This window comes from Asterias amurensis, chromosome 22, assembly GCF_032118995.1.
Source record: "Asterias amurensis chromosome 22, ASM3211899v1".
Lineage (NCBI taxonomy): Eukaryota > Metazoa > Echinodermata > Asteroidea > Forcipulatida > Asteriidae > Asterias > Asterias amurensis.
The window spans coordinates 11,743,016-11,759,127 of record NC_092669.1 but is presented as its reverse complement, the minus strand read 5'-3'; the positions used below and the strand labels follow the sequence as shown (position 1 = coordinate 11,759,127).

At 38.1% G+C, this 16,112-nt stretch overlaps 2 long non-coding RNA genes across 2 annotated transcripts; one reads left to right on the top strand and one right to left on the bottom strand.

Annotated features, from left to right (window-relative positions):
* The first annotated feature begins 324 nt into the window (after nt 1–324).
* On the top strand, nt 325–3,454 carry LOC139953539 (uncharacterized). The gene is made up of 3 exons (XR_011787984.1): nt 325–736; nt 1,298–1,457; nt 2,023–3,454. It is a non-coding gene; the product is annotated as an uncharacterized lncRNA (long non-coding RNA).
* Nucleotides 2,580–5,275, bottom strand: LOC139953540 (uncharacterized). The gene is made up of 2 exons (XR_011787985.1): nt 4,803–5,275; nt 2,580–4,076 (listed from the first exon to the last, which is right to left on the bottom strand). It is a non-coding gene; the product is annotated as an uncharacterized lncRNA (long non-coding RNA).
* Between the last annotated feature and the right edge of the window lie 10,837 nt (nt 5,276–16,112).

The following is a 16,112-nucleotide window of genomic DNA, read 5'->3' as shown; positions in this document are numbered from 1 at the left end:
AGGCAATGGTCAATGGGGTGGGGCAGTTTTTTCTGCAGTTTATATTTGCAATCCTTAACAATTTTCCTGATATCTTTTAATAAAGGACTAAATTTTTTAAACGATTTAAGAAGCTGGACACATTTTGGTAGCTGTCAAAGACCAGTATTCCCACTTGGTGTATCCCAAATCAATATGCATAAAGTACCAAACCAGTGAAAATTTGGGCTCAATTGGTAATTAATGTTGAGAATAATGAAAGAAAAAACACCATTAACGAATGCGCAAACTTATGCTTGCAGATGCATATTATTATTTAAAGGAACACGTTGCCTTCAGATTTCACAAAATTTCACGTTTGAGGGTGTTCCTTATACTTATTAAGAGTTGTTCTTGCAATAAAACACATTTAATGTGTTGTAATTAGTGAATGGCAATTAAAAAAAACAAACACTGACCTCTGACCCCGAAACACGGCCCGCGAAATATATACGTTTTTCAAGCCGTCAAAACGATCGTCCGTTTATGCGCGATGCACAGCAGTTAGGCTGGCGCCGTAGCCAATAGCCTGGTAAACCTACCAGAAGAACACGAGGTAACATACCGTTCTCTACCAGACGACGTTGTGTGAAATGTAAACACACCATTTTGCTGTCAAAATGGATCGCCGAAAAACACAGATTCAGCTCATTGCTCTACGCAAAGAGATGATTGAAGACACGTCCAAAAAGAAGGAACGGACACCTCGCCAATCAGGGTAAGAATAATGTAGTGGGACATGGACTAGCCGACGAGAGATAGTGAACGGACCGTGATTGTTTATACCCAATGCAATGTTATTGTTAGTTATTATTGTGGACATGACACGTAAATTCACAGCTATGACAGCCGCAGCACTGAGTTGTGAGAGTACATAAATGTACATGTACTATGACTAGTTTACATGTAATTTTGTAGATCTATTCACTCGGTGCATAGATGGGGGTGGGGATTTGAATCGAGTGTCCAGCGTCCTAATGACTTGGCATAATTTACCCTAATTTACTTTGATGCTACAATTAAAAGAGTCGTTTATCTGGCTGGGAAGGGGAGGACTTTTGTAAAAATTGTAGAAATACATTTTAAAAATACTAAATAGTACAGATTTATTAAATGTTTTTGTATATTTTTAACAGTTTACCCAAAATATTGTACCCAAGTCAACTCGTACCCAAGTCAACCCGAATTCTTTCAAAGAAGTGTGACCTTTCAAACAATAAAAAATAAAATTGTCGAGAACTAATAAGTTATATCAATGGTTATGAATTTCTTGTTGAAGGTACTATGTGAGCAGATGCCAGGACTTGGCGTAAACATCTTGGAGACCTCATCAAACCCAACCAAGCTGGTGTGTTTGTACCAACTGTAGGGAGATGCCAACACAACAGGAGAGGTCACGCTGCAAACAAAGCCCGGATGAATGCTTCTCAAACTTGGCAGTAAGAGACTGATTATTTCATACTGTCAATGGCATGTGCATGTATAACAATATACACATGTACTGTCAAAGCAGTCCAGTTTTGTTATATGATATTTTGATCTGTCCACCCCCCCCCCAAAAAAAAAAGGAAAAACAAAGTAAATGTGTAAACACACATTTTATAAGGAAACACAAATTTAAGCTTTCATTCATTGTAGTTACTTGTAAACGGCCTCCTTCGCCAACGTTGCATTACCAAAAAACTTTACACTGAACAGCCACATCCCAAATTTGAATAACATCATGTCTTTGACCAGCAGCCGATTTCACAAAACTTTACGCAACTGCGTAAGTCCACTTGTGCAACGTTTATGAAGCAACTTGCGCCATTAAAATTGCGCAAGTGGACTCACGCAGTTGCGTAAAGTTTCGTGAAATCGGCTGCAGGTAGGTAATATTTGCAAAAATGTCACTTTAATGAATCAACATCAAGTGCATGGGTTTTATATTCCATATACATGTACAAATAACCAATTTTTATTTTGTTAATTGTTTCAAAAATGTTTGTGTTTATATTTGAAAAGATCTTGAGGCACCTTGTTCTGGACCACCATTAGAGTTGGCACGACATCACAGGAATGACATGTACACCAGGGGAGCATGATGTACACAACAAACGACTTTGCCACCCAGCCAGCCTTCACAGACAACATGTGTTGTGTCAGAATGGTACTGGAAATAGAGTAACACTACCTAGTTACTGTTTGTAAAATCAGGGATATATTTCCAGATAGTTTCAACTTTCATGTACACATGATTTATGCAAAACAGGTTTTACAAATGGCAATATTTCCTGTTTTCAACAAGTAGATTCTTATTCCTAAATTAACACATAATGTCAATATTTCAACTTATTATTTTCTTTTGCACATTACTTATGTCAACAAATCATTGAATGTGATGTGAGCAGAGTTTGTTTTCATCACAACGACATAATATGATTAAGTTTAATTTGAAGTACATGGCCAATTGTTTATACAATCATCATATTTATTGTATTATTTATTTGAGATTTCGATATTTTGTAACAAAAAACACACTAGAACAACAAATACAAAAACATAAAGAATCTGTATTCAAATAAATTTATCTGAAATATCTTTATTCTGTATTCATAAAGAGACATGGATCATAGATGCAACAAGTTTGATAAACACAGTGCCATTTCAAATTTTTAACCTTAACCCTTGCAAGTATATTTTGATTTCAACCACATGCCTGTTATGAAATGCATGGTCAGAATGATGTTTTAGAACTAGTCATATTGTTGACTAGCAGACCATGTTAGTTCGAATAAGTAAAAGTTTTAAAGGAAAACCACCGAATTTCAAGTCATACTTGTGTTGATCATTCTATTCTACTTTTAAAACATCCTTTCTAACCATATGCATTTTACAACCAAATCACTTGATCTAAGGCATTGGTCTCTCTAAAGGGACTTTATACCTTAGATGTTGGTAATTACTAATTTGTGATCATAAAACTCACTTGATAAAGTCTACATGATGAGAGGCATGTCAAAGGACTTGTTTCTATACTGCAATGGTGTTTTTCTTTCACTGTTTCTTGCAGCTTACATGTATATTGCCAAATTTAGCCCAAATTGTCACAGGTTTATTATTGTATGCTAAAATATTGAGGAGATACACCAACTATTACCAAGGATACTGCATGGGACTATAGTGTTCTTTGGCAAAGGACAAATTTAATTAATGTTTGCAAATACATCGTGTACTGCTGTGAATTGTAAAAACATTCAATAAATTGTCCATATTTTTTTATAAAGTTCCTATTAATTTGTGACAAAGATTCTCTTTGATTACATACAAACTCTAGAACTTGCCAATAATGCTAATAATGCACTGACCTTATATCTTATGCACACCTGTACAGACAATTTTGTAGCCAAATTGTGGAAAGTTACATGGAAATTAAATTTAAGAAGTGGAAAATCTGGATTTGTGTTTTGCTACAAGTTCTTCTGTTGGTAGTAGTGGTGGTGGTGGTATTGGGAGGGGGGGGGGGGGGTGATGGCGGCTGCGGGTAGAGGCTATCCTTGCACCATTAGCGGTAAGCTTGGGCGACTAGTGTCGCACTCCAACTATTGAATCCTGAGTCGAGTCGCGACTATTGTTTTCAACTATTCGGTTAAACGTGCTACAAAAATAGTTTAAACAAAATTGCGTCTACCTGTTTGGTGAACCAATTTAGTCGCTCATGACTATTCATGACAACATAATTTACTTACAGAACACAGTCAGACATCAGTGACACAAATCTTCAATCTTTTCCGCTTGAATTAGACTATATTGTGCTTGCGGCACACATTGCCACAGTGCATCGTGATAATTAAAATTTTGTTGCGACTAGTGTCGTAGTCGCAATTATTGGATGGAGGTGCGACTAGTCGATTAGTAATTTTCACTGGTCGCCCAGGCCTAATTAGCAGAGTTTTCCTGTCCTGCGAAGAAGCTGGTTGTCATCTAACCGTGCTTGGAAAACTTCTTTGATGTACGTGTACTCTTTCTTGTCCATACCGGCTTCAATAATCACATCGCCACCCAACTTTCACTGTGACCTGGGAATCAAGTATCAATACAAAAATGTTACAAAATAATAAAATTGTTCCCCGTTTCTGATTTTGTTTTGTAATTTTTGAAAAGAGTTCTTCTAGACTATGGCCCTTTTCGAAACCACGGCTTTGGCTTTGGATTCAGCTAGGGCTAGCTTGGCCCCGCAGATGTTTGAACAAAACTGAGCGTGCTTTGCGTAGGGATTCAGACAAGGGGACGGAGTTTGAAGCCGAATCCATAGCCGATGCCGTGGTTTTGAAAAGGACCTATGGAAGCTTCATTTTTGTGGACAAGAGTATTAATTTATTTTAGCTTTCCTTGCCAACTACCATTTGCAGTATGTGCTCCCTGTTCAGATGCATCGCACCGTAAATTTTGCTGTCAAATGATTCTGAGCAATGTAAACAGGAGCTACCTCAAATAGTACTGTCCAAGACCAAGGTCAAGGAATTACATCCCCATAATAGACATAAACATTATTTTATAAAATAATGAATGTATACCCCGAAGAAAGGATCATGTTGGCAAATAAGACAAGTGACATCATCTATCCTATGGCGATGGACTAGTATTAGTAATATACACCACTGTCCTGTTGCCCTGTGACTCTACATACGTACATGCAAACAGCATAGAGAAAGGACAGAGAAGTAAAGTCCCTGTAATTTTGTATCTAAAAACGAACTGTGGGGTATAGGCCTATGTGACTCGCAATTGCATACTATACTTACGCGGTAAACACGGTAAACGCCTCTGACATGTCTGAGCAGATGTTTTATCGAGAGGATGAATTCTCTAGCAGAGTTTTGGTGTGGGAGGTCATGACACGTCCATTTTCAACTCCACTCGCTAGTTAGTATACGGGTACTAGACATTCTTTCGTGTACAAAGTGTTCGCATTACTAGACTGGCCCCGCTAAAATCCTACATCGTACGAGCAAGAACGGGGAGTTCACTGCGTCTGGGGAGGTCTGGCCGCGGGGGATGATGGCCCGCTGGACGGCAGCCGCTCGGCCCCGGGACGTGGGCTGAACTTGCTGCTTAGATAGATTAATAAAAAGTTAATTCAACGTAGGCCCTTTTATTTTTGTTCATGAACTGTTTTGTTGTTGTTGGAGTAACCATGGAGGAAGAGATAGATACAAATGGGTTTTAATAAATGCTCAGTCGTATAGTTCAACGGCTGCGACTGGAAATAAGACTAGTGAATTTGGCGGCCATTTATGGGAGTCAAAATCTTGACCCCCATAAATGGCGGAGCGTTTTGTTTCGAGAAAGTCAACAAAAGTGAAGCAATTCTAAGGCATGTTTGTGTAGATCATTATATTCTACTTTTTTAACATCTTTCCAACCGTAATCATTTTACATCAAACGCTTGTCATAGCCCAAAAACGCCCAACAAAGCGCAGCCCGAAGGCAACGTGTTCCTTTAAGTGAGAAATTACCTCCTTTCAAAGACTACGTTACTTCAGAGGGGGCCGTGTTTACTATCAACAGCTCTCCATTGCTCGTTTATACCAAGTCAGTTATTATGCTAACAGCTATTTTGAGTAATAACCAACAGTGTACAGGCCTTTAAACAACAGAATTGCCCAATTGAAAAGCACTATACGAGCCAGCACGAGCGGAAATTTCACAGTGCAGAAAGAAAACAAGTATGCCGAAGGGGACCGTTTACGACGGGTGACCACGCGGTCGTATTTTCCACCAAAACTTCGTGTTGTGACTGCAAGCTACATCCTCTTACCGGACATTTAATTGCATCATATGTAATTTTATTTGGGCGGAGGAATGGCCTGTCCTTTGACATCTGTTACACTGTACTCGCTCAAGGCTTTGCTCTTCTCAAAAACACGCGATCTCGTTTCCGAGGCCTGTGGTACTCTGTACTCCAACCGATAGCCCTAGACTTAATTCAAGTCTGAAAACACAGTGACTTGAATCCGTCTCCTGCACACACATGCCATTAATTGTGTCCGAAACCTACGATCACAGACCGTAATGTTTCTCTGAGGGTTATCCATAACAGATAGGCCTAGACTTAATTTAAAGTCTGAGAACATGACTTTATTCCATCTCATCATCGCATCATGTGTGTCTGTTGGCAAACCGAAACCTGCGATCACAGACTTTAAAACAAGTCTATAAAATGTACAGTTTCTCCTTTATAACCGATAGGCCTAGACTTAATTTCAAGTCTGAGAACACAGTGACTTTATTCCATCTCCTGCATCGCATCATGTGTGTCTGTTGGCAAACCGAAACCTGCGATCACAGACTTTAAAGCAAGTCTATTATATGTGATGTACAGTTTCTCATTACCGATAGGCTTAGACTTAATTTCAAGTCTGAGAACATAGTGACTATATTTCATCTCCTGCACACACATCATTTGTATCTATTGGCTAACCGAAAGCTACGATCACATACTTTAAACCAAGTCTGTTTTAGATACATTTTTCTCCTTTATTAAAAGGTATAATTGGTTTTGGGTAGAGTATTATTTCGCTGGTATTCAATTAACACACAGAACATCTAATCAAACGGTTTCAAATGCCGTCAAGTGAAGTGGTAACGCTCCGTTTTAATTCTGACCAGTAAATAAATACCACGAAAACGCTTTATGTTTTGTCAGCAGAGACTGCCTTTTATTCAATATGAACTTGCTTGCTTTGCTCGAGGCAACTGAAATAAGCAGTATTTATTTGGGATTTGTTAAATAATATTTTCTCGATGTTCATATAGTATTTCGTCAGGGCCTTTTTTATTTGGAACCGGAAGAACTGGAAATTTTATGATCAGATGAGCTTTCAGTTGGAAGCTAAAATTTATATTAATCAAACGCCAATTATGTACTTCATTTTTTCTTTTACGAGGCGCCGTATAAACGATGAATAATAATTGTTATTATTATTTAATATGAGTATTGTCGCCGTTGGTGTTGTCATAGATACCGAACAGAGAATCAAAATTAACATAATGTTGTTATAATAGCCAAACTGTTTTGACAGAAATGGTGTTTTTATAACACATGGTATTTATTATCTGCATGTAACACCATCTATGGTATTAATGTTTTAAACATCCTGGTTTTTTTGCAGTGTAGATCATGAGATTCGAAACAATAAAATGTACTATTTTGTATAAATAAAAGCTCCTATTTCTGGAAAGGCAATGCACCACAGGGGATTGTTTTGGGTCTTCAAACGATTAAAATGACTGGATCAGTATAATTGTGGGAAATAATCTTTTATTAGGGATAAACACTTTTTTTTGTAGTCGACTTCTTTTCAATTTCAGACATTTTAAAAGGGTCTTACTACTCGCAGTATAAAGTAAACCTATACAAAGTACAACTTCTGTTAAAAAATTAATACTTGTTTATGTTTCTGAAAGCATACCACTCGATTCATTCAAACACAACCACATGTTGTAGGCGTGCGAGGGCGGGAATATTAATATTATATAAAAGGGGGTCAACAATTGCGCAGCAACACTCTATGTGTGACGTCATACCACTTAGGGGTTTCCGTGACTGCAGTTCAAGGGCGCTGATTCGATTAAACCTGACACAATTAATAATTTGCCAGTGAAAGTGTGTGAAGAGAGACGGGAGCTAGACGAAAACAACAAAACGCCATTAGCACAGCGTTGACGGATATAAATAGACACAAAGTAGTATGGCTTCCGGATATGAGACGTGGGTGGTTGGATTATTAGCATAAATACATTAAAGTGTAAATTACTAACTAATGAAGATTATCAGAGAGGTTGTTTTCGATCAACATGGCTTATTGTTTGAAGGCTAGTTATAACGCCTTGCTTAAAGGCACTGGATATCTTTGGTAACTGCAAAGACCAGTGTTCTCACTTGGTGTGTATCCTATTATTATGCATACAACTACAATAACAAATCTGTGAAAATTTGGACTCAATTTTCATCGATATTGCAAGAGAATAGTGCAAGAAGAAAAAAACACACTTTTTGCAATGATGTTTGTGCTTTTGATGCCCAATCAAAATAGGCTTCAGGCCTGAAATCGTTTAACATTTGAATAAGAAATTACCTCTTAATAAAAAAACTGCGTTACTTTAAGAGGGAGCCGTTTCCCATAATGGTTTATGTATAGGATAATGCCCGAGGTGCGCGCCATTCGTGGGTAAGAATGGCCCGAGGGCGAAGCACGAAGGCCATTCGTACCCACGAATGGCGCGTTCACCGAGGGCATTATGCGGCTTAACCCACACCTGTGACGTCATGCTATTGTTAAAATCGCTCCATTATTTCGCACGAATGGCGCGATATTGTTTAATTTTTAAGTCAATTGTTTGTATGTATTACGTAAGCTTGTTCACTCCAGTAAACACCACTGGTGGTGTGTGAACAATGGACGAAGACCAACATTTAGGAAATATGCTCGTTCCTTCGATAGTGGCATCATAGATCGGGAGCGAAAGTGGCAGCAGATAAGTGATTTTGTTTCTTGACTTTAAGTAAATTTATACAAGTTAGTGATAGAAACAGACTATCAGATGATGTTGTAGCCGACTTTCTCGGTCTACAAAAAACCCAAAAGGTGAAGATAAAAGAAGTGACCTACCCGCGTACAAGCCTGTAGTTTCAGATTTGTTTTTAATAAACAAATTTAAGCTACCTTTATGATCAACAATTTCAGTTGAATTCCTGTTATTTTATGATGATATTGAAAAAAGTATCTTTGCAATCTTAAATTTTAGGGACTTTACTCACTTACCATGTTTGTGTATGATAAATTAAGCATTTTGAATTAATAAAAACAAAAAACAAAAATACTGGTTAAAATGAAATTGATTTATCTGACTTTAAGACCTGCTTAAATTACTGTTGTAGTTCTATAATTATTTTTTAACATCTCAGCTAAATACCAATTTAATAATGTAGCTGTTCACTTGTGGAAAGTGTTAACGATCATTTTGCAATACATGTGTAGCTCTATTAACCTGTGTTAAAAACCACTAAAAACAAAATAATATATGGTCCATGGCGTCATTGACTTGATTTACTTTGTTCCCTAACTCTTTTATGCACAATGGGTGAATAGATGTACCCATCGCGCCATTTGTGCAAAATAATGGAGCGATTTAACAATAGCATGACGTCACAGGTCATCATTGCTCGTTTAATAACCAGTTAGTTTTTATTTTGAGTGATAACCAAATAATAGTGTCCTTTAAGTCTGTGGGAATAGCGGATGCATTTGCATTCCTTAGAGATATTTTCTCAGTATTTGTTATAGACTAAAGTCAGTATTGCTTTGTTGATCTGACACCATTTCAACAGTTTCAACCATTTTTATCATTCATTTAATCGTCGAAAACCCCAAAACAGCCCCATGCGGAACAACACAACTCATTTCAACAAAAGCGTATGTTAAAAAATCTATGGTAAAATTAATGAATCGAATCCTATGGTTACTGATTGTACAGTAAAAAGACCCCAAAACAGCCCCCTGCGGAACAAGACATTACCTTTCAACGTGAACAGAAGCGTTGGTTTAGAGACCGTACATCCGGATTTGGGTCCTATGCGCCATACCCATTTCTGGGTCTGTTTGACCCGGAAACGGTTTCAGTTTGACCCTTAATCCATGTCTTTGTGACCAGAAATTTGGTTAAAAGCGGGGATTTTGACTCGGTTTCCGGGACACATTGACACAGATTCCGGGTCAAACTTACCCAGAAATGGGTCTGGCCCCCCTTGGACCAAAATCCGGGTCAATTTTGACCCGGGAGTTTTAAGAGTGTAGTAAAAGTTACTGTTTCTACAGCATCTCAACAGTTGTTGTCCCTAAATAATATGCAATTATAAATTTACTTCCCGAACGGAATCCTGCTTTAATTTCTCTCTCGACCAGGATTAACAAGATCGCATTTTATTCCATTTGATGCAAAGGCTTAAAACGTAGAAGGCCAGCCAGAGTGCCCGAACATGCAAAACAAATTCGTACAGTAGGCATGCACCCAGTTCGACTGAATAATTAATTTAGCATACAGATCCAATGATCCATTTCAAATCCGTTTTCTGTGTTTCCATCCAAAACAGGCTTTGGTGAAAACCACGTCAGATACGGACCTTCACATTTGTTTTCATTTATTTACTAATTATTTTGTGACGTGAAGAAAGCCAAGGACTCTCGGAAAAGCAAATGTTAATCACTTTACTATAGTAAAAAAAAAAGCCAAAAACCCAAATGGAGAGAAAGCAATGAGCAAGTTTCAGTTTTAGATGTGCGGAAGAAAACCCAACTGGCTTTGGTGGAAGCATGTATTATCAATACGGACCTTTTACATTTTTGTCATTCAATTACTAATTCTGGACGTGAAGTCCGGAAAAGCAGAATTTTAAAGACAATGAACACTATTGCTAATTGTCAAAGACAAGACTTCTCACTTGGTGTATCTCAACAAATGCATAAAAAAAAAACCTGTGAAAATTTGAGCTCAATTGGTCATCGAAGTTGCGAGATAATAATGAAAGAAAAAACACCCTTGTCACACGAAGTTGTGTGCTTTCAGATGCTTGATTTCGAGACCTAAAATTCTAAACTTGAAGTCTCGAAATCAAATTCGTGGAAAATTACTTCTTTCTCAAGTCTACTCCACTTCAGAGGGAGCCGTTTCTCACAATGTTTTATATAACCAATCTATCCCCATTACTCGTTACCAAGTAAGGTTTTATGACAATAATTATGTTGAGTATACCAATAGTGTCCACTGCCTTTAATCACTTTACTTAGCCACTAACCCAAATGGTGAGAAAACATTTCCAGCTTTAGATGTGCGGAGGAAAACCCAGGATAAGTATTGTTTGGAAAACCCACGCAGTCAGCAGGTGAGGACTGAAAACTCATTACACGTAGTACCCTCGGTGGGATTTGAACCTTCCAGAAGAGGAAGGCAAGGCAAGACACCACTACCCAAGTCTGACCGCCTTAAACAGATGGTTGTTCAAAGGCAAATGCCTATACTTCCTTGTCCGTGGTAGTTGACCTATTCAGTATTATCACAATCGCACGTCACACTTTATGAGGTTCCAATTTTGGACAGTAACTTCAAAGACACCGAAGGGATACTACCCCCCCCCCCCCCCAAGTATCATGACGTACCAACATCATTCTTTCTGTTGGTCCACTTCTCTACAAGGGCAAATGCCAAGTTCAAGTGGGCCTACTTTTCAAATACTTGTCTCCTAATCATCATGAAGCTACAGGCATTACTAGAAATAATGTGGTTTCACTGATGCAGTGTTCCTGCATATCACATTTCTTTCTGAATATCTAAGTGTGTTTCTCCACAAATAGACGACCAGCAATTTTACATTCGCAAGTACCAGCTTTCAGCAGCAACTTCAAAGACCGTACTGATGATACCCCCCCCCCCTTCTTCAAGTGGGCATGTCATGACGCACCTCCAACACTCTTTCTGTAGTCCACTTCTGCAACAAGGGCACTAAATCACAAGTTCAAGTACCCTTTTCAAATAACAGTCCCTTGCAATCCTTGGTTTGAGAAATCTGTGGTTTCATTGGTCGAGTGTTTTGCATAATATACGCGTGGGTTTTACTGCCTGGTGCCCGCACTCTTAAAGCCTCAATAAATCTCGTGGCGACACCAACGAAAGGTCAAAGGTAAATCGGCAGAGCTGGCCTCGAGCTAGATTAGCCAGACCCTTCAACCGAGACGCGTTGGTCTATTGTGGTTTTATGACTGGTTCTTTCGCAACTCCTGGAAGACACTGGGTATTGTCAATGAGTATTCTCACGCGGTATATCCCAACATATGCATAAAAACAAATTTGTGAAAACTTGGGCTCAAATGGTCATTTAATTTGCATAAAGAAAAAAGACCCTTGTTGCATTACTTTGAAATTTCATGCTTAGCAAATTTGTGTGCTTAGCAGCTCTATGAAATTGGGCCCATGGGCAACTGTCAAGAGGCATGCGTGTTATTACAGTCCCCTGCGATAACAGTTGCTTTTAGTAATTTCGTCTATAGTGCCTTTAAGATGGTGACGTTTTTTCGGTAACAAGCCGGAGTGGCTCTGGAGAAATCGTTCATGAGATTAACAACTTATCCAATCTAACAGGTTTAAAACCTGCCACTTAAATCAGCTTAGAGGGATTGTAATACCAGGACGTGTGAGGTAAAGGCGTAAATCGAACGGAGGCTTACTCGCATTCCAGTACACACTTTCCATGTACTTGGATTTGTAGATGTAAACTGACGCCTTTGGGGCGGGACAACATGTTAGGTTTATTTGTAAACACATTTTCTTTTTCTGGCTCAATGATGATCATATTAGCCCAATGTTATTAATATTCAAGGGGTGATGGGTTGTACAATTTGTGTTTAATACAGCAGAACTTCTACTGAGTTTCGAGGGGAATAAGGTCACTTCACACTCCTAGAATATTTGTTGATGTGATATAAAATTCAGTTTGGGGTATGTTTCCTTCAGTAAAGATGTTCATTTATACCAATTCCAATAGTAATGGATGAAAATAGAATACAAATTCACAAATTAATATTAATATTTAATTGACATTTCACCACCACTACACCAGTGGCTTCATCAGATTTTTCTATTCAAATGTTTACAAGAACCTGTGGTTAATTTGTTAAAGAATTGCAGAATAATTTGTGCTTTACAGTGACGTAATGTCCTGCTTTACTTTAAACCTCACGAATGTGGATTCGGGGAGCGATCACTTTGCGATTACTTTCATTCAGTAATTAGTTCGAAAAGGTTACTCTAGAAAAAGGTGCGCAAAAAATCCCCCAAAAGCACTCTATGACAGTGTCAGTTTCGCTGACATAAAAAAAAAATTGAGAACGGGTGCCGCGAAAGCCTAACAATGAGCCCTCTTGTGCCATGAATTTCACGCCCTCTTGTGAGTCTGTGACCATGAATTTCACCCACGCATTATTTTGACGACCGACCAACCACTGTGTTTTTGCGACCCTCGGGGTTAAACCTTACTCTATGGTTAAACTGACCAGTCCAGGGGTCACCCTGGCATTTTAACAATGTGGACTTCTAAGAATGTCAAATGTCTTGAGACTGATTATTTCCTGTCAAAAACAGTTACCTTTGACACAATTAATTGGGAATGGACATGCCATGCAAAATCTACAATTTTAATGCAAAGGACACTACTGCACATTGTCGAGTTTATTATTCATTAAGATTTAAATGCCTCAATGTTGTCCTTAAATTTAATGTCAATAACTGAGCGCTTTTAAAAGGCTATGTAAGAAACTTGCTAAATGTTTCTAACCCCGTCACCTTTTTGGTCATGCTGACCACGGACACGGAGAGCAAAGAATGCAATGGATACAAATCGTTTAGGACAACGCCCCCCCCCCCCACCCCCCTGCACTCTCTGTCAACGAAACGTAATAAAAAGGGACACTATTAATTATTCTATATACTTCATAAACACTTATCAACAATTTCACAGCGAGAAAAACATTACATTTCTTGACCGCGTTGTCTGTTACTTTGACTATAATGATGTGGATGCAAAAAAAAAAAAAAAAATACTGCGCAAGAATACCAATCTTTATGACTGACCACTGACGGACGTACTGCAGTTAACAAAAAATATATATTTTATCAAAATGGTTATATAATGCAATAAAAAGAGAAAGTTAGGTATTTTTGGTCAGAATACTCCTTGCACAACAAACAAGAGTAAGCATTAGTTGAGTTCCAAGATTTTGTTAAGCTCATGTCGAACAAAATTACAGAATTCGTTGGGAGAAAAGCATGAGAAAATTAGCACTATACATAGCACAAAAACATTGTGTTCTCGACCGTCGAGCAAACATTATCGTCTGCTTTTCTGAACTCACAACATTTCAAAACAAAAGGGTCTTACCTCAATTTCTTTGCAGTAAAAACAGAAACAGTGACGTCTATGGGGAGAGACCAATCCTTTTCCATCATGACAGAGTTTAAATCCCAGCTCAAGAAACAAATGCCGCAATTTTAGACAACAGCATTGAGTAGCATGTGCACATTTCCGGCGCCATGTTGTGTGTATACAACGTGCTAATACTGCATATAGCGTCGTGGGGGTCTTTTGTAGTTTAAATTGACTGCATTAAGAAACCACCTGGTTGGCATTCGAAAAATTCGGCCGGACAAAAGGAGCACACATTCCACGCATAGCTAACGGAGAATCAACATGGGCAACTGTACACTGATTTGGGGACAACAACGGGGCATAGAGAATGAGTAAAGGGGGATACATTTGGTAATTACTCCAAAAATTAACGAACATAAAACCAAATTGATAAGAAAAACTGCAGCTGTTGATATATATAAGTTTTAGAAACAGAAAGGAATGTGGTTTTTTAGAGAGAGGGGTACAACACAAATTCAGTATGAGGCAATCTCCTATTCTGTATCATTAAAGATTTACGGCGGCTATTTCAGGCCGACCATGGTATAATATTTCCTTTTTAACAATAATTTTGATGGTAATAATGTACTACTATTGATCAATACAGTTTTTGTGCTGCGGCCTCCATGGAAAGCAGTGCTTGGCGCTGATGAGAGTTTTCCTCAATAAAGGTGAATTAAATCAAAAAGTAAAGTCCCCCCCCCCCCCCCCAACCCCCCAAACTAAAAGAAAACAAAGAAAACCTCCACCCAAAATGTTCTGGACACAATACCCTTTAGCTGTTTAATGTAAAAATATTTCTTTGTTTTTGTTTAAATTGGTTTTCTTTTCATGGGTAAAAGATCGTTCAACCACCCGGTGGACCCAAGCAGATAATTTTGCTCATAAACACTCTAAGCAGATGAGCAGGATACCAATCACAAATTGTACACGTGACATGGTATTTTGGCTGGTAACCTTAATCTAGTATTTACGCTTAAGCAGCTCTATTGGCCACGGACTCGACATCAAAGTTTCTCTAAACCACTTTCAATTTCCTCACACTAACTCACCAAGAAAATAACTCAACCAAACAAAAACAATGACTCATTTCTTGCAACCTTTCTAGCTTTATTATCACTTTGCATTTCGTACTCTTTATTTTGTCTTATTTGAAGGCCATCCCACTTTCTTAATGTCGATTTTCGATACACAAATTCACTGGCTCGGGCAAAATACTCATCTCACCGTAACACTACACCACACATAATCATAAGCGTTGAATGTACGATCACGACCAACCAGCTCCATTACGTTTAGGGCCAATTAAAAAAAGCACTTTTACTTAACCTTTTTGTCAAAATATAATTACGTTTTACCATTAAATACCTGGGCCCAATTTCATAGACCTGCTTTAAAGCCATTGGACACTTTCGGTAAACAGTATTGTCAAAGGCCCACACTTTGTGTATCACAACTTACATATAAAATATCAAACCTGTGTAAAATTTAGGCGCAATCGGTTATCGGAGTCGGGAGAAAATATCCGTAATTCTCGATATCAAGAATTAATATTGTTTTAATGTTTTCTCAAAAGTAAAGCATTTCATGGAATAATATTTCAAGTCTTTCACCATTCTTCTGTAAACCCTGTAAGTTATTTGTAAATCTGTGAACTTTTAATTTTTTTTTTCTGTACCGAAAGTGTCAAATTTGGCTTTAAGTTAAAGGGCACTTTTGGTAATTACTTCAAATACTTGTTTGAAAACTTTCTTTGTATTAACTAGCAATGGAGAGCTATTGGACACATTTGGACACATGTCACACTCAATTTATGCTTAGCAAAGCAGTTTCATAAATATTATTGGGCCCCTACTCCACGGCACGCCGTCAAAGTTTTGATAAAACTTGTAAACGAATAAAATAATAATATCATTCTATTCTACTCTTTGCAGTGGTAGTTCGGGTTTCCATTTTTATACTCGCATGGCATTGGGTGTGCGAAAGAGGGCGTCAGACTAATAATACGTGGCAAGAATAAAATATTATTTTATTTACTCATCATAAAACAGCCGTCGGAAACGAAAAGACGGATGATTACAAGGCGATAGAGGGC